This window comes from Rhinolophus ferrumequinum, chromosome 14, assembly GCF_004115265.2.
Source record: "Rhinolophus ferrumequinum isolate MPI-CBG mRhiFer1 chromosome 14, mRhiFer1_v1.p, whole genome shotgun sequence".
NCBI classification, from domain to species: domain Eukaryota; kingdom Metazoa; phylum Chordata; class Mammalia; order Chiroptera; family Rhinolophidae; genus Rhinolophus; species Rhinolophus ferrumequinum.
The window spans coordinates 63809350-63836584 of record NC_046297.1 but is presented as its reverse complement, the minus strand read 5'-3'; the positions used below and the strand labels follow the sequence as shown (position 1 = coordinate 63836584).

The window sequence follows — 27235 nt, the reverse complement described above, 5'->3', positions numbered from 1 at the left end:
CAGGGCAGCAGCCCAGCGTGCCGGTGGACCGTGGGTTCTGCCAGGCTGCCTGGGCTGGCATCCCAGTTCTACTCAAGAAGCCTGTTTCGGAGCCTGAGCAAATTACTACTCTCTGAGCAGCCTCATCTTAAAGGTTTAGTCTTCACAGGAATCAAGAATCTTTGCAGAGCTAAGCGTGTGGCCTGGCACATTACGAGCACTGAGAAGCGTCAGCGATGGTGCATTCCACGTAAGCAAATGCTCGGGCCTTAACTTCTCAGTGTCCTCCCCATAAGGAGGGGCAAAGGCCTCCCGTCCCTCTTCCTCTCACCACAAGACTTAGTGCAGGGCTCAGCACATGGGGCAAAGGGAATCAGTGAGAATGGAGCTAAAGCCCGGGCTTGAGTCAAAGGGGCTCAGGTCCAGGCCTGGCGTGACCCGCACGTCTCAGTGTTCTCATCTGTGACATGGAGCGGACGATAACCCTTACCCATCTCCCAGGGGTGCTGCCAGGATTAATCGAGGTACTGCATGCAAGAGGTACTCCACACACTACAGGGCCCTAGAGAGGCGGAAGGCATCCTAGCACCAGTGCCATTTGCAAGCGCCCTCCTTACAGGACCCTTTGCTGAGGAATAGCCTCCCGGGACCACTGAGCACCCACGATGACCCCAGGAGATCAGGTCACACTATGACCAGCATCCCCCTTTTACAGACGTGGAACCTAAAGCTCAGAGAGGCCAAAGAGGCTGCCTGACACCAGACAAGAAACTCATGGCGGAATCGCTGTCTCGCTTGCAAGCTCATTACCATCCTCCTTGTTGGACGGGCGGCAACAACCCCGGAAAGCAGCTCCCTCCAAAAAAGAAACTCTCTCCAAGGCAGCCAAACTGATTAATGTTTTTAATTAATGTTTTAAACCATGGAGCAATGTTCTGTGGAAATTAAGGAACTGAAATGTCTAAGTTTCTCCCAGGAGTCAGCCCAGCCAGAGGCTCGCTGCCAGAGCTGGGGGGAGGGGTTCCTGGGCCGGCCGCGGTGGTCAGAGTGGAAAGGTCACAGTCCCCCCTCAATGCAGCAAGCATGGCAGGCAGTATGGTCACACGCCACCCATGGGACAAGCCAGGAGTAAAGGAGACTGGCCCAGCGTAGGGTGACAGCACTGGCTCGGCCACTCACCCTCAGGATCCAGCCAGCCTAGCGGAAAAGGGAGCAAGCAGGTGCTGAGGGGACTCTACATGCAACATGTGCCGGGGGCCTGGGCCTAAGGTGACATGGCTGTGGCTCCCAGGTCCTCCTGCCAACAGTCTGTCCCAAGGACGGGACAGTCCCCTGCTCTGCGCTGGACAGACACCCTGCAGTTGCACCTGAGCCAGGGGTCACAGGCTCTCTCAGGATGCCGACGGTATTTCCCTGATGTCACTCAGGATGGCAGAAGACCACTGGCAGGGACCAATGCTATACTCTGGTGACTGAGAGCCTGAGTGCCTGTGACATGCAGAGCCGGGATCCCCAAGGTCCCTAGGAGGCGAGAGGTAGATCGGGGCCCAGACACCAGCCCATTGGCCATTGTGTTCTGGAATCTTCCTTGTTCTGCCCACAGAAATACAAGTGTGTCACACACAGTCTCCGAGTGTCTGCTCCTTGCCACAACCTGAAAGGCAGGGCCCTAATAACTTTCTCCATCGAGAAGGGGAGGCACGTGGATCGAATAATGAATCACCAGCTGCACGGTGAACAAGGCTGCCTGATGCTAGGGCAGCGGCCTCGAATGCCCCCTGGGTGCTGCCTGGGCAGTGGGGCCACTTGGGCATGCTGACGGCGGCCAGGACCAGCCGCCCCATCGGGAGGGACCCGGGGCTGCTCAGCATGACAGCAGGAGCCAGCCATATAGTGAACGACTTCATGGCGATTCCCGACCTGGAAATCATCAAAGCACCATCCAGTCACTGCAAACAGACCATGAAGGTGGACTGAGGCACCTCCAGGAGCAGAGAACAGGCCAGCTGCCCCGGTCCCCAACCCAGGAAGCCAGTGAGAGTGGCCCCGGCCTTGGGATGTCTTCACTCCCCCTAGAACCCCCAGAAAAGCACATAAACACAGGTAGTCCCGGAGGGTCAGCAAAGCTGGTGAAAGCCTCCAGCCTGGCTCATATGTCTGCCTGGGCCTCTGAGCTCCAGCAGGCCTGAAGGCAGAGGAAGCATGTGCAGATTCAGGGCACTGCCGGGGCAGAGCGCGTCCCCGCCAGTGAACAGCTGTGCGTCCTGGGCAGCCCACTTAACCTCTCTGTAAATAGAGCAGTTACCTGTATATCAGGGCTAGAGAGAGCAGTTGCCTTCCAGGACTGGGGTGGGGACGCATTGCAGTGTACGCAGAAAGCTTCGTACACAATTGGGCGCAGAGTATGTGCTTGCTTAATACTTTGTTATTCTCAGGGTCTGACAGATGTCATCATTCCGAGGGCCTGGCAGGCAGAGGAGATGATCCTGGATTTGAATCTCAGCTCTGCCTCTTCCTGGGAATGTGACCAGGGACCCATCACGTGACCTCCCTATGCCTTAGGTTGCTCATTTACAAAACGTGGGTGTGACCGCGCGCCGTACCGGACCACCAAGGATTACAGGACACAGGACACGTAGTACAACAAGTAGTTCAGTATGGGCTTTCAAGAATGAAGAACCCAGCCCAAACTGGGGGACATTCTACAAAGCCACTGGCCTGGACTCTTTGGAAATGTCAAGGTCAAGAATAGCCGAGGAGCCACTCCAGGATAAGGAGACATGGCCACTACGTGCAGTGGTGACCAGCAAAATCCAAAAGGACGTGATTGGGACAACTGACGAAATCGTGTGTGGCCTGTGGATTAGATAATACACTTGGAGCAACGCGCAGTTTCCCGAGTTTGATCATTACACAGTGGTTACATAAAAGAATGTCCTTGTTCTTAGGAAACACGCTAAATATTTAGGAATAGAAGGGCATGTCTGCAACTTAAATGGTTCAGAAAAAAGGTGCACACACGTGCATGCGTGTTTAGGGAGGCAGGGTGGAGAGTGAGGGAACGCTTGGTGAACCTGAGTGTGCAGTAGTTCCTTGCGTCACCTTTGTAATAATGTTTTCTGCCACTTTGGAATCGTACCCGAATCCAAGATGACCCAGCGTTGAGCAGGACGGGAGTAACGGGCCTAAAGGGCTGAGCCTCACCACCCACGCAAGCTTTCGTCACAAAAGCCATGTCCCCTTAGGTACAAATGTTATGGTTTATTGCGTAGAAAACGACAAAGGATAAAACTGAGATTTAATATGAACCACCACCCTTCCCGCCGGGAACAAGCAAGACAAACAGATGGCTCCGTCTATTCCCACGCCCAGAGCCAGGCCCGGAGGGCCCACTCCTCGCCACCACGCCGCAGCCAGGAGAGGCTCCCTGGAGGAGGGCACAGACAGTGTGAATTGAAGGCAGGCAGCCGAGGCGGGCTGTCCTGTGTCCCAGGCAGTGTTACGAGGGCAACTAGAGTCACATGATCCTCCCAAGAACCCTTAAGGCAAATGCTGTGGTTATTCCCATTTTATATTGCAGGAAACTGAGGCTGGAGGGTGGCTCTTCCCTGGCTTTTCACCTAGAACACGGACGATCTGGGACCTGAGGCCAGGGATTGCCACAGGCACAAGGGAGGCAGGCCCTTTGGGCCCACAGAGCAGCCAGCACCAAGAGCAGCCCGTCCCCTGAAGCCACAGCCCCCAGCACAGCAATGGTGAGGTCTCAGTGCAGACAGCAGCTGCAAGGTGCTGAGACGCCAGCTGCCTGTCCTGTGTGGCCCCACCAGGGCCACCCAGCACCCAGCACTGCACACAGACGCTGCTCAACACTCGTTTGTAGACGCACTGACAGACACACATCTTGTCCCTGGAGTTCAAACATGCACAGATGATCTCGGGGAGACCCAACAAACGGGGGACTTCAGTGTCATCGGGGAGGAGAAACAGGGGTCCGGGGTCCGGGACGGGTAGGTCTCCAATGACCCCTTTTATCCCTTCTGGGTTTCGCCTTGTGAACGACTTGCCTATTCAAAAATGTGTGTGTGTGTGTGTGAACACAAAGGAGAAAAGAAGAAATTGGCCCAGTTCCTGGGTGAGCCTAAGGGTGTATGAAGCCGTGAGCCATTCGTGTTGCACATTGCAGAGGGCCTGGTACCCAGCTGTCACTCACTACACATCCTCCTATTTTCCAAGGCGGAGGGACTAGAATGATGACAGACCCAGAAGCAGTAGCATCACCCATTATACTGAAGGGTGTTCCAGCTGCCCTCCAAGGGACCAGCAGGTAGGTCCCTGATATCCAGAGCGGCTGTGACAGCAATGTGTGAAAGCCCACGTTGTACCCCGTTTTATGGCGCTTCGCACATATCGAGTTTTTTCAACTTGGAGGTAAGACCTTCCACCCACACAAAAAATTAAGACTCACTGAAGGCTCAGAGAATGGTTAGCATGTTTTAGCAATAACATGTTTTTAATTAAGGAATGCCCACTGTTTTGTTTTGTTTTTGACATAACGCTATTGCACAGTTAATAGACTACAATATAGTGTAAACATAACTTTTACATGCCCTGGGAAACCAAAAAGTTTGCGTGACTCGCTTTATTGTGATACTCGCTTTGTTGTGGAGATCGGGAACCGAACTGGCAATGTCTCCAAGATGTCCTACAGTCCTGACACAGTTCTCCAGCTCCAGCACGTGCCGGCAGCTGAGCGGTGCTTTCATGCCTATGACAACCCAGGAGGGGGGTGGGGACTCTTATCATCCCCATTTCACAGCTCAAGAAACAAAAGCACGACATGGTGAGAAAAGTACCCAAGTTCTCCCCAGAGGAGAAGCTGGTGGGTAGGGCAGAAGCCCAGCTCCAGAAACGGGGCTCCTGAACCCTACAAGTCCCTCCGGGAGGAAGCGTGAGACCCCACCACTGTCCCATGAAGAAAGGGTTTGGAGTCAGAGAGTCCCGGGTTCCTGGCCTCGCTGCCCCTCAAAGATGCAGGCTGTGGAGTGGGCTGAAGGAGTTGACACACGGGAAAATGCCTGGTAAACTGTCAAGTGCTGTGCAAATCCTCCCATCAAAACAGGGTGTGGTGGCTTCTGGAGAGTCCACCTTACGTGGTGACTTTCCCTTGAAGCATGGAAGCACTTCACCTCCACCTCAAACTTTCCTTTTCGCACCGACTCTTAAATTCAACTTTCCCTCACAAACATCCTCCCACCTCCCCTCCCACGTCACGTGTTAAATTATTAAATCAACCCCAAAAACCTCCTTTCCTGCCAGCAGCTTAAGTTTTAAAACCATAACATCAAAGCCATTGCTTTCGGTAAAAGCCTCTTAGATCCCTGGGTTGACGTGTGCAGATAAAAACAAGCCCCCACATGCCAGCTGGGGCAACATCTTCTTAGTGACCCCCCTTGGGGAGGCAACTGGGCTGGGTAGACAGGGGACGGTGACCTGTAGGGGCAAACGCTTTGCAGAGTCAAACCCTTGCCCCTCGCTCCAAATCCAGGTCTGCTGGGTGACCTTGCAAATCCCTTCCCCACTTGGAGCCACTTGCAAAGGAGGCGGTTGGACTGGGCAAGCTGTAGGTCTCTTTCAGATCTAAAAATCACCTCTGATTCCATCTCCTCTCTGCTCGGAGTGTCTACTTCCTGAACTGTAATGACAGCTCATTTGCATGCTGAAATAAAAAGACCATGTGGTTGTTTAGACCCTAAGCTGCCGGTTTTCGTGACTCAGAGAGAACGCGTATGTTTCCACTCAGCGTAAAGGAGTGGAGCCTCCATCCTCCAAGTACTCAAATGACGTGAAGTCACTGGGCCAGTGGGACCCCTGGGGAAGTTCCAGACTCCTGGGAGTTCAAACATCAGTGAACATAAGTCGAGCAGGGAGTTTCCCATGGCAGCCAGGTGCACCGAGAGGTGGGCTGCATGGAGATTCCCCTCCCAGAGAAACACGTCCCTTACCCCAGTTACGCTCCATCTCAGTAAATCATCTTCTCGGGAGCCAAGGAAACAAGAGGTCCGACACTGGCCCAGGGGCCACCGTCCAGGAAGTCACATCCCTAGAATGAAGATCAGGCTCTTACAGGAAGCCAATGCTGAACCGCCACCCACCCTGAACCCCCAAGATTACAGAAGCTCAAAAAATCATTTGCTAAAATAAGAAATATTCGCTGACTGAATTCATCACGCTACTTCTGTAAAGCTTAAGTAATGCAAGCCCCCAACTCTAGGACGCCTGTTATATGCTAGGTACTGGGGATAAACTGGTGAACCCAGCAGACATTCATCCAGCCAGCCATCACCCAGAGCAGCGGCTGAAGGTGCTGGCGAATGATGACCTTCAAGACAAGTGCAGTACCTTCCTCCAGACCACGTACACTTCCAGGAGAGCCTACATACAATGATGGATCCACCAAGATCTCAATGCTGGACAGCTCTGAAGGGCCAGGCCATCGCCGGGGGTCCCATGGGACTGGCAGAGGCTTTGTTGGGACATTGTCACAGCTCGACTTCTCCCTCTGCCCAGGCGTGATTTCTTCCCCCCTCCGTCTCACAGCTCTTGATCTCAAAGGCATCCCATAATAAATATCCTGCCTGCGGTGGGATGGCCCTTCAGAGTTGTCCAGCGGCTTCCCAGGGAACCCAACCTGCATCAGGAAGTTTCTTATCATTACTGCTCAGGCCCCGTGCCACCAGGATGAAGCGCTAGGACCAGAACAGTAAACAGACCACTTCTAGACGGGAACCGCTTACTCGGAGCGCCCTGGGGACAAGGGGCTGAAGCCTCAGCTCAAGGCCATGACCAATGAACGAGAAGCAGCAAACACCTGTCGTTGTTTTAATATACGGCTGAGTCCCAGAGCCTTGAGGGAGAGACTCGTTTTCCTCATCTTTGTTCCCCCTGCACACAGTACAGGAAAGGAGTTGGTAAGACGTCTGTGGAATGATTAGATGATGGATGGATGGATGGATGGATGGATGGACAAACACATGTGGTTGGGCAAGGACATCACACCTAAAGCAGCTAGACAATAAATGAAAGGTCATCATTTGGTACCGGTTACATTATGTGACTCAGGTAAATTGTTCATCGCGGTTCTCAAGAAACACTGACGATGGGGATGACGGAGAAGCCAACCATGGAGAACTTCCTGGAGAAGGTGACCTGTCACCAGCAGCTGGAAAGAAGTGAGAGAACGGAGGAGGGCAACAGGAAGGAGGAGAAACAAGACATGAGCATCACCCAACGGAGACCAGCCTCTGCTCATCAGAGCGGAGTCAATACCAACGCCCAGGTCAGGGGGCTGCGGCGACAGCGACGGGAGCGGGGCAAGCTGTCCGTAACCACAGCATCCGTCACCGTGACGGGGGGCTGTGGCATGCCCAGTACCAACGGAGGCAGTTGACAGAGGTCCTGAAGGTAGTACTGCAGTTTGGGGACTTGATCCTATAGGGACAGGAAGCCATCATGGTCGTGGAACAGAAGTGCGAGGGGACAGCTGGTAACCGACGCTTCGGCACCGGGGCAAGTGCTCTTCAATTAGCCATCCCTTGGGTTGTCAACAGTTGCTTTGAACCCCTAGTCTGCTGAGCTCCTGAGCAGAGGGGACTTGGGGCACTGCCCAGAGCCTCCATTCTGAGAAGGCAGCCTCAGGCGTAGAGTCAACAGTGGAGAACCCCAAACCCCGGCTTCAGTTCCCCTAAGACAGGTACGGACCCTGGGAGCCATCCTCCTGCAGCCCCACCCACCAAGTGTCCTCATTTCCGAGGGGGAAGCGCAGGAGTGCTGAGAGAAAGGGGAACCGATGTGCAAACAAGAGTAAGTGACGAGGACCCTGAGAAAGGGAGAAAGCTTACTTGGCACAATCACGAAGCAAGGGATGTCACAGAGGCTATTTGTTAAGTAGTACCGTGTCTTCTAAAAAGACACAGATGCCTCTTCGTCCCTGAGCTGGCAGCATCTAAAAGGCTGGGACCATCAGAGGAGGTGGACGGGTGGACAACGCAAAGTACCGACCTCCAGGGATGCCCAGTGTCGTGCTGAAGGGACAAGTCGCAAGGAGGCAGCGGTGCTCAGAGCTCCAGCCTGTGGCTCTGCTGCCTGACACACAACCTGAGCTAGTTCCGAGGCTCCACCACTTCCTTCCTGCGTGACCTGGGCTAGGTAGAACCACCTCCCCGAGCCTCAGCGTTATCTGGAACAAACCTATCAGAATGCCTGTAGGAACCGAGCACCATGTCCGCAAAGCACCACACAGCTCGTGTTTGGTAAGCAGATGCCGCTGCTATTTAATCATAGGTCCCTGGCCTATATAAGAACCTCCAGAGCTACCCTTTCCAACTCCACAGCACGAATCCCAAGAAGCTCAACAGTCTCCTGTGAGGCCCCGTCTTGATGGAGCTGGGGTGGGGGCAGCAAGGGAACCATAACCTCCTTTTCTCCCAAACAGCCCTCCTTGCACACTTACCTGTATAAGGCGTGCACATGGATTTCAGTGATGGCTAAGGGGGTTGAGGGCTTGGAGAAAGCATGATAGTGCCACACGTCCCTCCTCTTCTTTTACTAAAGAAAGAAACGAAGCCTCCAAAACCCTAGGGGCTCACACAGCAGGTCAACAGCAGGGAAGGTGCGGCTGGACAACCTGACTCTCACACACATGCAATCAACTCCAAGGCTGGGGTTGCTGGGGACCCACTCCGGGGATCCAATGTGCAAGAGTATGAGTCTCTCACCCTGTGGGCAAGAAGGCGGTGACCTCAGTGCCTTGGCACCCCCATGGGGAGTCCATGCCCTCAAAGCCTGGTTCAGGAAGCAAAAGCAATGTCAAGTGGAGACTGCACTCCAGGCAGACAGGCCGTGACCCCCTCCACTTCACTTCCCTAACAAGGACAGTCTCCCCCAGACCACATCCCTGAGCTGGGCTGGGGTTGGATGAGGGGTCCTTGAGGCATGAAGGGGACTCGGTCCACAAACATCAGGATGAGAGAAGCAAGGAACTGAGGAGGAGAAACCAGTCCCTTCCTTGTCATGAAATCACAGCTTCCAGATACTCCGTCAGAGCTTCTCCTAAGTCACGTGTACGCGTAGGTCTCCATCACCCCTAAACACAGGCCCAGGCAAGCAGTTATGTGACTTCTCCCTGGGCAGGAGGTCAGAAGAAGATCACTTCTCTTTTCACAAGTGAAAATGCTCTTAAGTGACCAGAGGTCGACTGTCAACCCAAGAATCGGCACAGAAAAAGGAAGCAAACTCTACACAGATCAATCCTACAGAAATCGCTCGTAACGGCCATTCATCTCCAGCCTCCTCAGTGCCGGGAACTGCTGGACTTTCCATGTGATCACTAATCCTAAAAGACAGCTACATTGTCCCCAAGTGACAGATGGATAAAATGGGGCTCAGAGAGTCCCCAAGGCACAGCCAGATTTGAATGCATACTGTGTGCAGGGTCTGTGTGAATAGCAAGACCTAGGTCATGAAGCCTTCTCCAAGTCCCACTAGCTTTCCCCAGAACCCTCTGTCTCAGAGCATTAAGTCTCAAAGAGGTTGGTTTTATTCAACAAGAAAGACAGATTTGCCCAGCAGGGGAGAGGTGTAAGTTACAAGGATGGCACCACCAGAAATTCTATAGTAGGGAGTCCTGCTCCAGATAAGGATGGGAAGAGATGACCTCAGAGGTTTCTTTGAACCCTAAGGTTCCCTAAGTCTAAACTGAAGTCCAATCCCCATCCAATTATTGCCCCTGAGTCGAATTCAGGCATTTCTACAAACCCTAAGATGTAAGCTTCAGTCTTCCTTTGGGACAACAAGGATCTTTAAATCCATCCTGGCTTCTCCCCATTCGCCTCAGCCTTCTTACGGAGGAAGGTTCCAGCTGGAGAACCAGGCGAGAACAGAGATAAACAGGGTAAGGGGAGCCTCCCGACCCCACAGGATGTGGTGAGGTTAGAACAGCAAGAGAAAATCAGAGAAAACTATCTAAAAACTCAAGCAGCACCACAAATAAAGACTTAACAGGAACACACGGGGACTTTTCTTCATTTTTTTTTTATGTCTAGGAAGCTCAAAAAGAGTTGAAAGAGTTGTGTCTGGAAGCTTTCTGAAAAAAAATCCCGCCTTGTTCATAAGACAAAACTGGTGGGACAAGTGTTAAGTTTGAAGTCACGCAGACTACAAGCGCCAGCTCAGAGTTCGTGCTAACTCGAGGTGAGCAAGGAGCAAAGGTGTCTCCTCCAGCCTTCAAAGTCTCACACCGAGGCTTGGTTTTGAAGCTCACTTACATTTAAGTAAAGGCTGAGTTGCAACTGGCTCAACTTGAAGGGATTTGCATGGAAAGTAATGAATTTGGCTGCAGCCAAAACCAGCATTCCCAAAGAGAGTCAGTAAATGAGCCGACTTAAAAAAAAAAAAAAAAAAAAAAAAGATTGGCCTCAGTTAAGGATAAAAAAGTATAAATCTCACAAGAGACCAGTTGCATCTATTGAATGATAACCTATTGAATGAGGCTGTGGCGAAACTGGCATATCCACATGTTGATGGTGGCGGCATAAACAACTTGACTGGAAAGTAATTTGGCAGCGTGGGTCAAGAGCCATAAAATGGTGCCTTTTGACTCTATGATACTTCTGCTGAGAATGTGTCCACAGGATTTCCCAAGGGGAGAAGAGTTACAGGCACAGAGCTGATCCTGGCACCTGTAAGTACTACAGCAAATTACTAGGAAACTTAATTTTCAACAGCAGAGAACTGGCTTTAGAATACGATGTATCGACCTGACGGACCATTCATTACACGCTCTTTAAAAAGGATTGTTAGTAAGGTGTTTTAACAGAATAGAAACATGCTTAGGTGATAATATCAGATGAAAGACTACAACAGATCTCCTATACCTATGCCTCTGTAAAAAATCACAAGTCAATGTATGAACAGACATGTCAGATAGCTGAAAACAATCCGATTGGTTGGGGGAAGGGTGCTGACTGCATTTCCTCATCCATTTCCATTCTTTCTTTGCAGTTGCAATGCCGTGTGTTCAACAAACAATGACAAGCTTGAGGATGATACTTTTTTTAATCGGTAAAACATCAATGATGCATGAAAAAGAAACGGGCAGGACTCTGGGGCACTAGAAGCAGAACTCGGTCTGAGAAATGGTCAAAAACTCTAGAGGTATTTGAGGATCAAGTCAAAGAAGTGAGGGTTCTAATCAGAGAATGGAAAATGTTGTCACCGTGGGGTCACGTATTAGAGATGTCAGCCTTCCAGGCCCGCAGCGTCCGGCAGGATCTGAGTATCTCAGCTGTGCGCGAGTCAGCCTTCCTCCCCGCCACGGCTTCCTCCCCGCCACGCCCACAGTGCTCAACAGGAAGAGAAAAACCTGGATCTGAGTGTATGCAAATGCCCACCATCCTCACACACAACACTCTGCTGAGAAGCCTGAGATAATTTAAATACTGCGCTTCCTAAATTCTTTTTTCAACAAGGCAACGTGGACCAGTTTCGACACATGATGCTTGGGGTCCATGTACAACTTTCATTTTCTATAGGGGAGGGGACCCAGGTGGGATTTCCCGTGTGGACAGCAATCCCAACCCACAGCTGTCCCCACTGACGGTCTGGGGAGGGGCAGTCAAGTCAGAGGGTTAGCACTGTGGAGTCACAGGTGACCTGAGTCCGGTCCTGACTCCAACGCTACCAGCTCTACAGCTTTGGGCATGACACTGCACCCGTGGCCTCGGTGTTTGCATCCATAAAATGGGGGCATTACAGAACCTTCCTCGTAGGGGTGTGGTGAGGATTAAAAGAAATGCACACACTACGCAGGATGCCCGGCAGCGGTGGGCACTCACTGGCAGGCGGCTCTCTCCCATGACTGTCACTCCCTGACGCCTTGTCTGATTGATTTGCCACCCAGGTCATGGAGCAAGGCTGCAGATGCGGCAAAGGGAGGGCACACAAACAAATGACCCAGTTCAGCTCAGCCCTGGGTGACATTCGGATCACCTGCTTGTTTCCGTGCCTTTTGAAACCACCCTCACAGTCTCTGGGGGTGGGGCCCTGGTGCCGCGATTTTTTAATGCCGATGCCAGTGTGCCAGGGCTGGGGCACAGCTAACTCGGGCAAGACCAGCCCGTGATTTCTCCTCCAAGGCCCCAAGCGGGAGAGAGTGTGAGGGGGGAGTCTTTCGCGGTTTAAGAGCTCCGAAGTCCAGCGCTCTCCGAGTGACTAGCAACCGGTGAGGGGTTCCCCCACTGCCTGCCCTCCTGCTCAGCCCTGTGGCCTGACCCCGCCCCCACAGGTCACTGCGAAGTACCTGACCACGATGGCAGTGACACTGCCACCACCGAGCGTGAACACAAGTCCCTGGGGCCAGCCCTGCCCTGCCCTGCCCTCCTTCCTATCCTGTGAGGCTCCCTGTGTGTCCCTGGCACAGTGACAGTACATGGGCACGGACAGGCTTCTGGGCACCTTGTTTTCAGAGGCAAGCCCAGCACCTCAGGTGGGCAGGTGTGAAGTGAAGGGACTCTCACCAGTGAGGCTGAGCGGCTGCAGACCCTGACCCCTGAAATGGGTCCCAGCTCTTCTGCAGGGCTGCTGGGGCTGAAATGCCACGTGTCCAGTGCCTGGCTCCCAGAGGGCTCCCAACCAATGTGGCAGGCGCTGTGCTCGGTGTGAAATGACATTGAAGGGATACCTGGGGGGCCAAACATTAACCCTTCACCCCCAGCATGCAGGCTTCCTAAACTTGCTGCATTTATAAACTTATTAATTCCAGGATCTACACAGACTCTGGGAAAGCCCTCACACACCCCTCGGGACGGGACGGAATTCCCTTGCACACTACTCTCCTAGGGCTGCCATTCCAAATGACCACAAACTGGGTGGCTTCAAACAACAGAAGTGTACTTTCTCACAGTTCTGGAGGCTGGAAATCTAAAATCAAGGTGTCAGCAGGCCCACGCTCTCTCAGAGGCTCTAGGGAAGAATCTCTGGCTGCCTTTCTTCTAGCTTCTGGTTCGTTGGCAATCCTTGGGGTTTGCAGGGCCTCCATGGGCGTGTGGGAGTTTGGACTTGAACACACCTTTTGGGGGGGACAAGATTCAACCCTGCGTGTCCGCAGGACCTTCCACACATTCTGACAGACCTAGAATATCTCCCTCCACGGTTGCCATTTGGGACACCCTGTGTAATCCACTTGTCCCATCAGCCAGGTAGCCCTCCCTCCCACAACATGTCTCAAGCTCCCCTCTCCTGTGCATGCGTGTTGGCCAGGCACAGCCACGGACAAAGAAGGACAGCACAGAGAAGGGGCGGGCACTGCAAGGTCATAGGATCCCAGGCCTTCTACAACCAAAGAGCCCTTACAACCACGCAGCCAAGCACACCCCAGGCGTCGGTAACTGTGAGTTGTGGTAAACACACAAAACAGACGTCCCCAGCCCGTACATGAGGCCTACGCGTGTGCTCAAATATTTTCCAATGAACCGTGTGACTTTGGCCAAGTTACAGAACCCCCAGGAACGCGGTCATCTCCTTATCGAGATGGGTGAACCTGAGATGAAAAGGAGTCTTGAAGTACTTGGCATACTTTTCCTTTCCGTCTTTATGGCAGGAGAAGGGCTGATCAGGCAAGCGGTCGCTTCTTTAAAAGATGTCTCAAGGGAGGCTGGGGAAACATGGAGTGAGCCCGCACCCCTTGAAGTGGCCTCATTCTTGGGAAGGCCGTGGAACACTGTGGAGCCAGCTGCACTGCGCCCTGGGCGGGGGGTTGGGCAGGGGCAGATACAGACGCCATGGTTCTGTCCAGAACAGACACCAAAGAGGAAGATCCCACCTTCTCAGGGCGGCCCCAACCCTGGCCTCTGTCATTTGTCTTCCTGCCAATCCTATAGGACAAGCCTACTTTGTGTACCATGCTGGGGTCTGGGGGTCGGGGAAGAGGGGAGCAGACAAAGGCCAACCTTCACGGGACTGATCCCAGTATCCTCTCCTCCCTCTACCCCTTCTCCAAGCCCCCCAGGAGTTAAGCCCTTCTTCCAGTTCATTCCCGACCTGCCACTAGAGGCCCTGGGTCTCGTTTTCCACTCAGAGAAAGGCCCTGCCCTCCTGCTGACCTCTCCCTTTGTCACAGTGGCTGGACACACATTCCTGTAAAAAGCATGTAACCTACAATCAGCCTGGGTGACGTCCCAGGAGCCACCAGAAACACTCATTACCCGAGGAGCTGTCAGGTGTCCCACCCTCCAATTAGTCCTCCAGAGCTGGCGTCAGTGGCCCACTGCGGGCTTTTGCTTCTGAGGTTCAGGAAGCTGGGGCTCAGGGTCCGCGCAGCTGGCAGCACGCCTGCCGTTGCTCAGGGACCTGTACCGGAGTGTGAAAATCTGAGCATGTCCCAGGGAGAGAAAGGAGGATGACACTCTAATCCCCCAACCAGCAGGCATTCCCTGCTGTGAGCCTAAAAGAGACAAAATCAAACCCAGCAGACAAGTGGTTTCCACAAAAGTCCCTCTGACACCCCACTATGACCTGAGGTGAGTCTCACATCCCACCTGAGCCAGAGCTCAGAGTCCGGGAAGGGCTGTCCCGCTCTACTTGGAAGCGCTCAGAATCGCCAGCCAGCCCTTCACTGGCACCAAGTTCAGAAACCTTTAGAGGCACGCATTCAGAAGCCAAAGAAGTCAGGTGGCCCCGGAACTCCAGACCGGGGCTGTCCAATGGGTAGTTACTAGCCACGTGTGGCTATTTAATTTTTAAAAAATGAAAATGAACTCCCACTAAAATCGCAGTTCCTCAGTGGCCCCATTTCAAGTGCCCGATAGCCACCTGCGGCGAGCGGCGGCTGAATCAGCCTGCGCAGGTTACAGGACACCCCCCCCCCCCCAGGAAGCTCTAGACTACGCCAGGAGCTCTCTCCGGCTATCTGAAAGTGGACAAGACCCACTCCCCTTCGATGCCCCAATTTACGCCCAGCTCCCCAGAGGTGTGGCGGGAAATACCTCCACAGGAAGACAGGAGTCACTGCTCAGAAATGAAGACGAGAACAGTGGGTAAGAGACTCGATACATGAGGCCCAAACGCCACTCTGCCACCTACCAGGTGTGTGACCCCAAGCAACTCATGTCACCTGCTGGTGCCTCCACTTCCTCAGCCATATAATGGTAGCGGAAGTACGCTCCCTGCCTCTTTTGGGCAACTTTTAGGACTCCTGAGTGACTCCAAAACCTAAGTGAACCCAACACCCTAAAGGGGTAATGTTAAAAACAAAACTACTGGTAAAGTTTGCATTCTCCGAGATGCTATTATTGTCCTGTTTTTCTCATTATGAAAACACTAGCTATACCGAGCCACCAGAATGTCATGGGCCTCTTAGTAATGAAATTTAATTTAATACAAACCAAGCGAGCCATCCTCCCGGCACGCCCCCCTGCAAAACCCCTAGAACTGGAATTGCAATTAGTCTATTTATTGTGACATTCTCTTTGGCTGGTTTTCCAGGCCTTACTCCGCAGTCACATCAGGGTGATCTTTCCAAAATGCAAATCCAATAACTCTGCGGCCTCCCTCCTCCCCTAAGGAGGTGTTGCCAAGAAGACACAATGGAAGCTCTTTAGAGCCTCAAGCTGCAAGACCTGAGGTGACCCTGAGTATCCTGCCCATCACCGGCCGACCCCTGCTCCGTGCCCAGCTCCAGACGCAGCTGACCCTTCCGGGGACCCTCCCACGCATGCACTCGGCTCCTTTGGGTCTGTGGCCCCTCCTGGCCTCATGTGGCCGAGCAACGCCTTCCACGTTGGGCTTCAAAATGCAGAGCAGGCAGCGCACAGTTTGGGCAGTGCTCCTAACTCACACCCCTGGGAGCCTCGCCCTGCCCTCCTGGGCGACTCTGTGCAAGCTCCAACGGCACTGTCTGTCCCACCAGTGGGCTCCACGAGGCCCCTGGCCTTGCTCAGCACCTGGCACAGAGGAAGCGTCTACCTGGGGCTCTCCAGTAAAAGGAACGGAGCACAAGTAGACACAGTGGAAAGACAACTGCCAGCTCCTGGGTTTGGGGCAGAGGCCTGGACACTCAGCTCGAACAGGGCGAACGGTATCTTTAATCCAGCTGCTCACTCCACATTCCTGCAAATTGAGGGTCAGGGAAGCAGAGGGACTTCCGGAACCAGGACCGAAGGCGCCCAGACCAAACACCTCACGGGTCTCTGCTTCCAGCTGGACAGACTTCTCGCCAGATCAGCTTCCTCCCCAAACAGATCATTCCCTGACGTGTCCCAATGCCCGAAATTGTGTCTGGCACATAGCAGGTGCACCGTCTGTATTCGTTGAATGAATATTTGTTAAAGGGACCCAGAACTCAGAGGAGGGGTGTATGCAAAGGCAGTCAGAGTATTGCAAATGCTGCTCCAAAAAGGAGGCGACCTTCTGAGTGGAAAACTAAAAATCTATCCAAGGGCACTAATTCTCTCTGCGTTTGTGCTTCTGGGAACTTCTCTGCCATATTTTTCCTTTGAGGAGGCAGGAAAAGGTAAGAAAGAAAGGAATTGAATGCTTTCCAGTAACAACTGTACTGCAAATCAGAGCATTCATTCACTCACCCCACATTTACCTAGTCTGACGAGATCCGGACACTGGGAGAGAAACAAGGGACCCGGAGAAGACAAAGGCCATCGCTGCCTGCATGGAACACAGCGTTGAAGGGGCAGCAGGTCAGCAGGCAGTTAACCTGCTTACCTGCTCCCTCTTCCCTCCTGCCTCTGACCTAGAACACGCCTGCCCACCTCTTCTCCAGGCTAACGCCTTTCTTCCCCCTAAGTCCACACTGTGGGTCCCTCTGCGTGCTTATGGCAACCTGTGTCCCCAGCACAGCCCTCAGACCCTCTGCTGTGATTACTTGATTCTCATCTAAATCTCTCTGCCAAGAGACCAAAAGTTCCCTAAGGGAAGAAAGTGTCCTACTTATTTCTGTACTCCCAGAATGCAGCACAGCGCCTGGCCTATAGTATATGCTCAATTAAACTGTTGTGGAAGAGGAGTAGCCTGCATTTTGAAGTGTCCTAGGAAGGTGAAACAATGATAGCCCCATCAAGGTTTAAAACAAACAAACAGGAAACGATTATCTATGCCTCAGTTTTTGCATCTGCAAAGTGGAGACGGACTCCAGAACAAGGGTGGACAGGAAGGAAGGACCTAAGCCCTACAGAGGCCACCAGTGATAAGTGTCCCCTTTCTCTATCTTCAGCTTGCTGATTTCCCTATCAGGGTGCATCCATCCAGAAGGCTCATGCGTGACAGGCTCTGCCACCAAGATCCTATCGGCCACTAACTGAACTTCAAAAGCATCCTTATCTGTAGGACCCACCTCAAAGAAGGTCGATCCCTCACTTCTCTTGGTAATCCTTTTATTCTGAGCCTGTCCGGCACACCCACCCCGCCTTATCAGCACCGGCCCCAAGCTGTTGTCTTTCCAGGAAGGGTGTCTCCTATCTACAGACCTCCAGGAGGCAATCAGTGGAAGGGAGCCACCGCGGCCTGATCCCAGTTCCTGCTGCAGGCCTGCCGTCCTCTAGCTGTGTGACCTGGGATCAATCAGCTCATCTCTCAGGGGCTCACTGACCCCCATTTCCCCTCTGTATAAGGCAGGGGGTGGGCTTAAGGCCCCTCCAGCTTGGAAACTGCAATAATAATAATTAATAATGATAATAATATCATTATTATTACTATTATATCATTATAATGATATTATTATTATTATTATTATTATTATTATTATTATTATTTCAGGGGCTGGATTGGACGAGCTGATTTGATATCATCACTGCAGAGGTTAAACCCTTCTAGCAAAAGCGGGGAACTGTCAAGCACAAAGAAATTGGGAAAGCTTCCAGGAGTCTGTTATCCTGGGTTTACGGCAGATCCTTCTGAGAATTGCTCACTGGTGGTGGGGGAGACCAGGCTGGGTGCTGGCATACCCCGAGAAGGCAAGCCTCAGGGGACAGTTAAGTGAACGCCAATCCCCTGCTCCCGGGAACTGAGTGCGGCCTTGTAAGAATTCTGCAGGGGCCTTTTCTGGACCTTGATCTGGGAAGAGGTGGCCATTCCCCACCTGGCTTGTTCTCAGACGCCTTGAACCGCATAGGCTGAGCGGCTGACCAGAGAATGTAACAGCCGAAAGCCGTGCCTGACATAGAACAGACGCCGCTTCCTGCCTCCCTTCCTTCAGGAGTTCGCACTGAGCAGAGCTCCTTCCAGTGCAGATACACATGTGTCTTTTTAACTTCTCCAGCTCAGAATGTACCCACACTTGGAAGATAGTAGTTGATTAATAAACGCTCAGGAAATGCATGAATAAGATAAAAGCATAGACAGGAAGCCATATGAGGACTGACGCAAAATACACTCAAATGGCTGAGCACTCGGGAGACGTACCCTCCTTCCCACCTGCCTTTTCCCACTTACAGCCTCAGGGGTGCCCACCCACCCTACTCCACTGAATATTTAACCTTGGGAGGAAGTGCAGGACCCAGACCACGAGTATGACAAGCTGCATGAACAGGGACAGCCTCCTGAGTCCTGAATGTTCCGTTTTAATAGTGCTTCCCTCGTGGGGCGCATCAGGACTCCGTGAGTTAATACACACGATGTGCTTAGAACTGCGCCTCCACAGTGGTACCCGAGCCTGTCGCTACACGACATTGTCGTGCAACGTGTTCATGTGCAGTCACTGTTCCGGAGTCACTGAGCAATGGATGGCACTCATCCCCGATTCTAGATCACAGAGGTCAAGACACACTTGAACTTGAGACTTGGAATCCTAAATCCCGGGGTCAAACCCTGGCTCTCCCTCACGTGGCCTCGGGCACATAAATTTCCCTCTCAGGGCCTCATCTGGAAAAGAGATATTTAATAACCTGCTCTGTCTTCCGCAGAAGGAGGCTCAAGTAAAAGAGAAAACATAAAGCTTGCCAAGTTGGGTACCGTAGGTGCTACATAATTATATTCATTTAAATGAATGACTTACCACCTCCCCCACCCTCAGCTCAACCGGCCAGCCAGGCACTCACTCTGTAGGTTCCTCTTTGACTCCTCGCCTGTGCCCCCTACCTCACCTCCAGTCTATCCACCCCCGACACCCCCCACTAGATGCACTCAGCTTTGATCACCCAGCTGAACTTCTGGAATCAGGGAATTAGAAACCGTGCACCCAAGATCACATGGCTGCCACCACCCCGGGGCCTTGCCCAATAGAACCAGGAGCAGCAGGGGCACCTGGGAACTACCCCTGGCACCCCACTCTCCCCATTCTATGTGCCACTTTGGGGATCACAGCCGCATCAGCTGCACAACACATGTTGCCACCCTGGGAACAAGACAAGTGCTGGCTTAACTGCATAAGGGAGATGGGCTAGTAAGCCAGACTTCCTGGGTTCCTTCCAGTCCTGGGCTGCCATGCAAAACCTGTGCCACCTCTGACAAATGTGTCAACCTCTCTGGGCCTCCATTTCCTTAGCTATAAGAGGAGAGGTGCAACAGCACCTGCCTCTGAGGACTTTGGTGAAAATTAGTTCATTTCTGGACAGTACCAGCGGCAGCTTTACTGCAGTATCATGAGCGACACTCACATGTAGATAAGGAAGAGAGGTCTGAGGAGACCATCTACAAAAATGGTGGTAAAAGTGGAAGACAAAGCGTGTCCGGGCGTAGCATTCCCTGGGTCTCCTCATTCCCCAGGTGCTGGGCTCTGGACATGGAGCTGCGGGTTGTCTCTGCAGAGAAGCAGCTGAGACACCAGAAGAGCAGAGGGAAGGGAAGGAATCCAGAGCAGACAAGGCAATCACAAGACTTCGGCCACAGGCACCCCTGCAAACATCACCCAATGACATTAGGTTGGAGTAAAAGTAACTGCGATTTAAAAGGTTAAAAAAAAAAAAATTGCAGAAACCACAATTACTTTTGCACCAACCTAATAAAATGATGACAGCTTGTTCTCATCCCTGCTTCACAGAGCAGGCTCAGAGAGGCTGCACAACTTGAGCAAAGCACACAGAATGTCAGGGTTTCGAACCACGTGACCGCAAGGCACTGTCTCCTATGATGGCGGGAGGGGCCTGAGAAGGAATGAGCTGTGTGACCCTCAGCAAGTCTCTGCTCCTGGACCTCAGTACTTTCATCTATAAAATGGAGACAGGGTCCCCCTGGCCTGAGGAAAATACATGTAAAGCCATCCCTGAAACCTGTCACTACATGCTTTCCCGGTGCTTGGAAGCAGTGTGACCCCCAAACTGTGCAACCTTGGGCAAGTTGCTTGACATCTCTGAACATCTGCAAACCAGGGATGATAATCAAAGTTAAGGTAGAGGTCGACAGTGGCTGAAAAAGCTCTTAGAAAAGCATTAAATCACCGTGCAAGCTAGGCTGCTCATACTGGTTAATGTCTATAGAGAGGAATGAAAACTAATGACAATTACAGGCCTAGCAGGACAGCGAGGCCTGTGAAATTACTCTTCTTTTAAAACGCCAACTGAATACACAAGAACAAGCTTCTACCAAAAGGTGGGTTCTAGCTCAAGTTCAAAGCAGACCCTGTGTTCATCTTGTGCAGAGAAACGTGGAACTTAGTTTAAAAAAAAAAAAAAATTAAACTGAAGGGCTGTGTCTTCCCTTTGCCAGGAAAGATGGAAAAGAGCAGCAGTGCTTTACCCTGCCATAACTCCCTGCCTGTCCCTACAGTCTGAAAAGACAGACCAGGCTCTGTCCAGAGCAAACACGGTGGCCTGCTGCTCCCACCTTGCCAGCCAAGAGACGGCCTTTGATGGCGCTGAATGGCGGTGGGGCGGCCCACGCTTGGTCACAGCCGTGGCTCCAGCCTCGCCAGCCTGGCTCAGTGCTGTCCTTCCTGGGGGACGAGCACTGGCCCTCACGCTGGAGCAGCTGAGTCCTGGGACCAAAGCCAGAGCTCTCCGCACTTGAACATGGGGTCCAGACATCCCCTCGTATTCCACTTGAACATCCCGGAATGGCTGACTTGCTTGGAGCTCCTGGAGGACACGGTCTAGGGCAACCTCTATGAAGACGTGGCACAGTGCAGTGGGTGCGTTCACAGCTCTGGAGCCCCACTACCCAGGCTCAAACCTGGTCCCTGCACCACCTAACTGCGTATCTTGGGCAAATTACTGAGTCTCTTGGAGCTTAGATTTTCGTCTGCAAAACAGAAATGCTGACAGTGCAGACTCTCGAGCACAATTCTAAAACCTTGGAAGTTCTCAAGATCAGCATTGTTTGGTCATTTTGAACCGTGACCTGAACTAGCATGAGGCTATTTATTGATGTTATTTATCCCACTTAGTATGAAATTAATGTATCTCCCTGTAGAACCCTGAGGGCTTGGTTCACGGCCGTGTCCCAGACACATGGCATACGAGTCTGCGAAGGCTTCCTTGCCCAAAATACCATCGACTGAGCGGCTTTCACAATGGAAATTTACATTCTCATAGTTGTGGGGGCTGACAGTCCCAGCTCGAGGAGTCGGCAGGTTTGCTTTCTCCGGAGGCCTCTCTCCTTAGCTTACAGAGAGATGGCTGTCTTCTTGCTGCCTCCTCCCTCACACGCTCTTTCCTCTGTGTACACACATCCCTGCTGACACGGTGTCGAGATTCCCTCATAAAGACACGTCAGATTGGACTGGGGCCACCCTAATGGTCTCATTTTAACTTAATCACCTCTTAAACGGCCCCACCTCCAACGACTGTCACCTTCCGAGGTCCTGGGGTTCAGGGCTTCAGCGTATGAGTGGCAGGGGGACAGTGCCGCTTGTAATATGCGATATGACGTGTGCACTGTGTCGCCTTTCTAAACTGTCAAAACACCGTGAGTTCAGAAATACAGAAAGTCACCCCCAAATGTTTGGAGTGAGGGATGGAGGACCTGGGGAACTGTCTCCATTGTGCTGAGAACCGAATGCGCCAACACAGGAAGCACTGGCCAGGGCCACCATGTGACCCTTCCCCCTGGGAGGAGCTCTGTGGGCCCCGAGGACACAATACATGTAGAAGCAGGTGCGGGCTGAGTGGAAGTCATAGCAGACGCACAATCACAACTTGATCCTAGTTCACTGAAAAACATCTCCACTGGTTACAAAACAGGCATCACCAGCCCCCTGGCACCTCGAAGAATGATTCTGAGCCCCGCAAGGCAGGCTAAGGGCTTGACCTTCAAAGGCAAGTCTTCTCTTAGGTCCTTGCCAAGGAATGTCGTATGTTGTCATTCTTGCATGTTTGTGGTCTATTTTCTAGAAACTAACGAAGAGTTATTCGAGATTACCAAGATTAGAAGTTTGGTGCGTGTTTTCTCCAAAGTCTTACAGTCACCCTCGCCCCCTCCAGCCAAGCTCTGCCTTTATGAAGACAGCTTCTGTAGCTGAAACTCCACAAGGAAGGAGAAAAGGTGTGCCAGGCAGCTTCTGGTCCGTATACGTAGTCAATAAACAAAAGAAGAACCAGTCGTCTGGGAAATCCACATAGAAACGGCATCACAACAGGTCTTTTTTAAATGGGGGAAGAGAAATGTTTCATCCTCTGAAGTCAGGAGGTCTGAGTTTCAGCCCAGTTCTATAACGTTGACCTCTAGCTCCCTTACCTATAAAATGGGAGCGAGTTACCTGGTCAACGTATTATCATGGTGAGCTTAGAAGAGGTGTGGGCAGTCTGTTCCTGCCAGACTAGACAATAGATGTTTCTGGAAAAGGGGTTGGCGCATACTAAATGCTAAAATAATGTTAGCTATTATTAACTATTGTTCCAGTATTTCCACAGCCACCCTCTGACAAAGGTGTACCAAAGAGCCTAAATTTTGTGGGTGGGGACAGCAGAGTTGAAGCTGGGTCAGGTTCTCAGGGCCAGCCATAACCTGGTGTCTTCAACCCCAAGGCCCAGGAAAGGCACTCCTGTACAAAGAGGCTGGTGAGGCACAGATGACCCAGCCCAGCCTTCACAGCAAAAAGGAGTTAACTCACCATCACTGTCATCTCAGGACCAAATTCTAGGTGGCCCTTCTCCTCCTTTGGTTCAAGAAGGATAGAGCAGCTTCTGCTCACTGGAGAGAATGATCTGGAAAATGCAGGCATGATCACAGAGAGAAGCATGACCAGGTAAAAACACAACCTGGGAGCAGATCCTGCTTGCCACTCTAAGTCATGCGACCATGCTGACCCCCCCGCCTCCAGTCTGAGCCTCAGGTGCTTCACCTGAAAATGGGGATATATGTGCATCGTGCTTCACGGGACGGCTGTCAGGTTTAAAGGAGCCAACAGATCACAAAGGCTTAGCACCAAATAAGCACCCGCAAATATGCCAGTTCCTTCTAGGAGAGCAGGGTAACAAAGAATTGTGAGGTCTTCAAGATGCAAAGGAAGCGTCAAATAAAAAGCATAAAGCAACAAGGGGGCTGGAAAGAGGGAACGGGCTGAGCAGCCTGGGAACATTTTTGCTGAGTAAGCAACAGAGACAGCACGCGTTAATACAGCCTCAGAGCTCAGGGAGCTCAAAGGGCTTTAACAGACATGATCTCACTGGGATTTTTTTTATTAGCTTCTAAGGCAGGTTAACAGGTTCCTCCATCTTTGCTGAGACAGTGAACCTGCGGGTTCCCACAGCCTCGCCTGTCACCCCGAGGTGGGGGCAGCCTTTCTGAGCCTGCCTGGGCGGCAAAGACGCAAGATCTGTTTCTTGATCTACGATCTGTCACAAGTCAGGCATCGTGAAAGGAAATTAATTTTTTTTTTTTTTTAATAAATTTCCTCGAGCAACATTCAAGGAATTCTGTATTTGTTTTTCTAAGGAGCAGAGCAGGGAGGTTGGGGGTCAGAATCCTGGGTGTTTCCCCGTCGGTGCAAGGGGCAAATAGCTCTCCCTTGAGGGCGGTTCCAAGCAGCGCTGCAGTGGAGGTCATGGGGCTCCCAGCACGGTCCAGGCAGCTGATTACCCAGGATGGATGAAGGTGCTGTGACTGCCTCCCCGTGTTTCACACCTTCCCATTTCTCCTTCTAAGAGTCTTCATTCACCTTGTCTCAAGACCGTTCTGTGATCTCCTGATGCCCCTGAGATGTGAGGCCCACACCGTCTTCCTTGTGATTATTCCAAGGGCCACTTTAACGCCACTCAGGGGCCTTACCTGGGCTGCTTACCTGCAGCCCTGCCCCCGAGGCCCCTGCTGGGACCCAGATACAAGGACTAACAGAACGCTGGACATGCCTGTGCAGAGAGGCCTTTGCTTTGGGATTATGGAGCTCGGACACTGCGGCAGGGCAGAAGGAGAGGGGTCGGCTCCCAGGCAAATACTTCCCCTCTCAGCAGAAGCCTCACTTCCCCCTTCAGTCAAACGGGGGCTTATAGTCCCATGTGGTTGCTCAATAGATTGAGATCACGTCTGTGAAATGTTTCATAAACTGAAAGTGCTGAGCAGGTGATAACCATCCTCGCCGCTACCCGTCCACTCCTCCAGGGGTGGGGGTTCCCCTCTTGGTCACTGTGGAGGACAGGTCAGGAGGAGAGACTAGACACCAGGGGACCCACTGACAGACAGGGCCCAGTCCCAAGGCTGCAGCCTGCACCTTGGTTGTGTGCGAAAGGGGACAGGGAAAAGAGGCCCAGGCCCTCCTGGGTGAAGACCAGTCCTGCCCAGATCAACCTTTAGTTCTGGGGACCATCGCCACACTCCCGAAGTGACCCCCAGCCATCTCCTCCCGCCCTCCGGCAGCTCTTCTCCTAAGAGTCCCTTAAGCAAATTCGCCATCTGTGCCTGGTGACCACACACCCCCTGTCCCTGGGGCCCCTCTGACAGAGCAGGGAGGTTGGTCCACCCCGAGAAGGCAGCATACGGCAGTGCAGGTGGTCCAGGCTCTGGATGGGGCACCGGCACAGGCCGGCTCAGGAGACTCTGCTCACGGCTTTGCACACGCGCGAGCCAGGGGACCCAGAAACGCCGGCTCTCCGTGTCCCCATCTGTGAAACAGGCGTAATAAGAACAGCACGTAACTGGGAGGTAACTGGGTACCTGGCCCACAGTAACAGCTGGTCAAGGTGAGCTACTTCCTGACGTTAGTGTTCACCCACCCAGCTGAGCTGGCGTCCCCATCAGTAGGTAGGAAATTAAAAGGAGTACCTGCCCTCGAAGTTTATTAAGAGGATTAACTGAGATGATACCTGTAAAGTGCACGGTATCTGACGCATAATAAGTGCTCAATAAATGAGAGCTGGGATGATTTAAGTCAGAGGAAAAGTCCACGTCCTGTGGCACGAAGCTTTTACAAGAACCCCGGCTGTCAGAGGAGGGGGCTGGCCTCAGCCTGAAACAAGGAGAGTGGCTCTGGCCAGTGACTAAGCCCGGCAGCCTGCAGGATTCAGCTGCTCGGCCAGGGCGGGGCTGGGCCAAGGCCTCGGCTGGCCCACAGTCAGGGTGATGCATTTTTACCGTAAGGCCTGCGTAACTCCAGAGCCAGCTTCGGCCGCCCTGTCCCTGGGGCCTGACACTCACCGGTCAGCAATGAGAGATGCTTCGTAAAAGAGGCAGACACTCCCGAGCCCTTGAAACTGCAAATGGTGACAAAGATGGGGACAGAGTGGGGAAGGAAAGGACAGGTTCCCGGGCTCGAGTCATTTTATAAAAGCTACCTACCCTCTGTTTGTTTAACCATCTGAGGTGTTAAGATAGCACAGCAGGTCTGGGTGCCAGGCTGCGTTCTGGGACAGGAGCCAAAGTCAATTAAGACCAGGGATGAAGGGGGAGAATAAACAGTGAGAGGAGGCTGATCGGAGTAACAGTGAAAGGGAGGCTGGGACCCAAACAACGGATGGAAAAGAGAGACAGACAGACAGACAAACACAGGCACACATGCAGCTCCTGAGGTCCCCGTATCCTGAACTCAACGCAGAAACAGACTCTGGTCACAAGGGGTGTACCTATATCCCCCTGGGCATTCCTCTGCGGGGTCCTTCACATACACTGTGTCATTTTAACAAGAGCGGGGACAATATAGTGATCAGGTATGTGAGCTCCAGAGACCAAATACAAGGGTCTAAATGCTAGGCCGGCACCCTACTTGCTAAGAAAACACAGCAGACAGAGCAGTTAGAAAGAACAGATTCTAGGATTCCAGGACGAAAGAACTTCTACAGGGCTTGTTCACAATTACATTTTTGCCCAGACTGTTTCCATCAGCCTTTGGGGAACACAATTATTTCTTTGCTTCGAACAACTCCATGTACCATCATTTGCCCAACTCTTTCCCAATAAGGGAATAAGAGTGCAGACATTAAAAGCCAGACATTCGTGGTTGTGAATCCTTTCAACCCAGCTGTGTGACGTTGCGTGAACCACCTAACCTCTCTGAGCCTCCATTCCCTCATGTATAAATTGAGGAGAAGACCCACTCACTGAGTTGTTATAAGGTGAGAAAAGATCGGCTACCTGCCATGTGACAGGCCTCCATGAACAGATCACCCTTTGTCATAAGCAAGAGGCACATCATGAAAAAGTGGCCACGGCTTCAACTTTGCAAAGCCACTATGAAAACAAATAGTCTACCTCTTAATAAATACGTATTACATAAATGAATAGAATCATTACCAGAGCTTGCTGATTGGAAAAAACAATTCAAGAACAAGGTGAAAATGTCAGAGGGAGAGAATCAGGACCTTGGGTCAAATACAGGCTGACTGGTACTAGTACGAAATAGCTAGGACTTGCTTTTCTGGGATTCTCCCAATTCCAGCAACATGGCATCGGCCACAGACACTCTCAGATACAAGAAAGGCGCTATTCCCAAACTTGGACCCCTGTGCACTGGCCCTGTGGACAGACTGCCAGTCCATATTCAGTTTTCTTGTCTGTAAAATGTAATACTAATTCCCTGCTTTATTTGTACAAAGCACTTAACAAGAGGGCCTAGAACACAGTGAGTGCTCCATACGTGTGAGCTGTTTTGTTTTGTTTTTTAATTCCTATTTAATCTCATTGCCACCATCCCTCCAGTGGTCTCTTTTCTTGCTTCTTCTTCGGAATCAGCACTTTCTCAGAGATAAACGGCAGTTTTCCCAAAGCAATAAAGATTACCACGGCTTCCTTTCTATTGTGAGTGACAAGGTTACCCAGAAACATCCGGGAGACTTGAAGATGCTTTCTTAGCATTAAGTCTGACATCCCACAAATCCTTAACCCTTTGCTG

General features: G+C 52.1%; 1 long non-coding RNA gene across 8 annotated transcripts in view; it reads right to left on the bottom strand.

Annotated features, from left to right (window-relative positions):
- Nucleotides 1-27235, bottom strand: part of LOC117033825 (uncharacterized) — a 429465-nt gene that overhangs the window by 298973 nt on the left and 103257 nt on the right. The window contains exon 3 of one of the 8 annotated variants that reach the window (XR_004424971.1): nt 5982-6079. The exons of the other annotated variants lie outside the window; for them this stretch is intronic. This is a non-coding gene — a long non-coding RNA (uncharacterized LOC117033825). The remainder of the gene's footprint in view (nt 1-5981; nt 6080-27235) is intronic. 8 annotated transcript variants of the gene reach the window in all.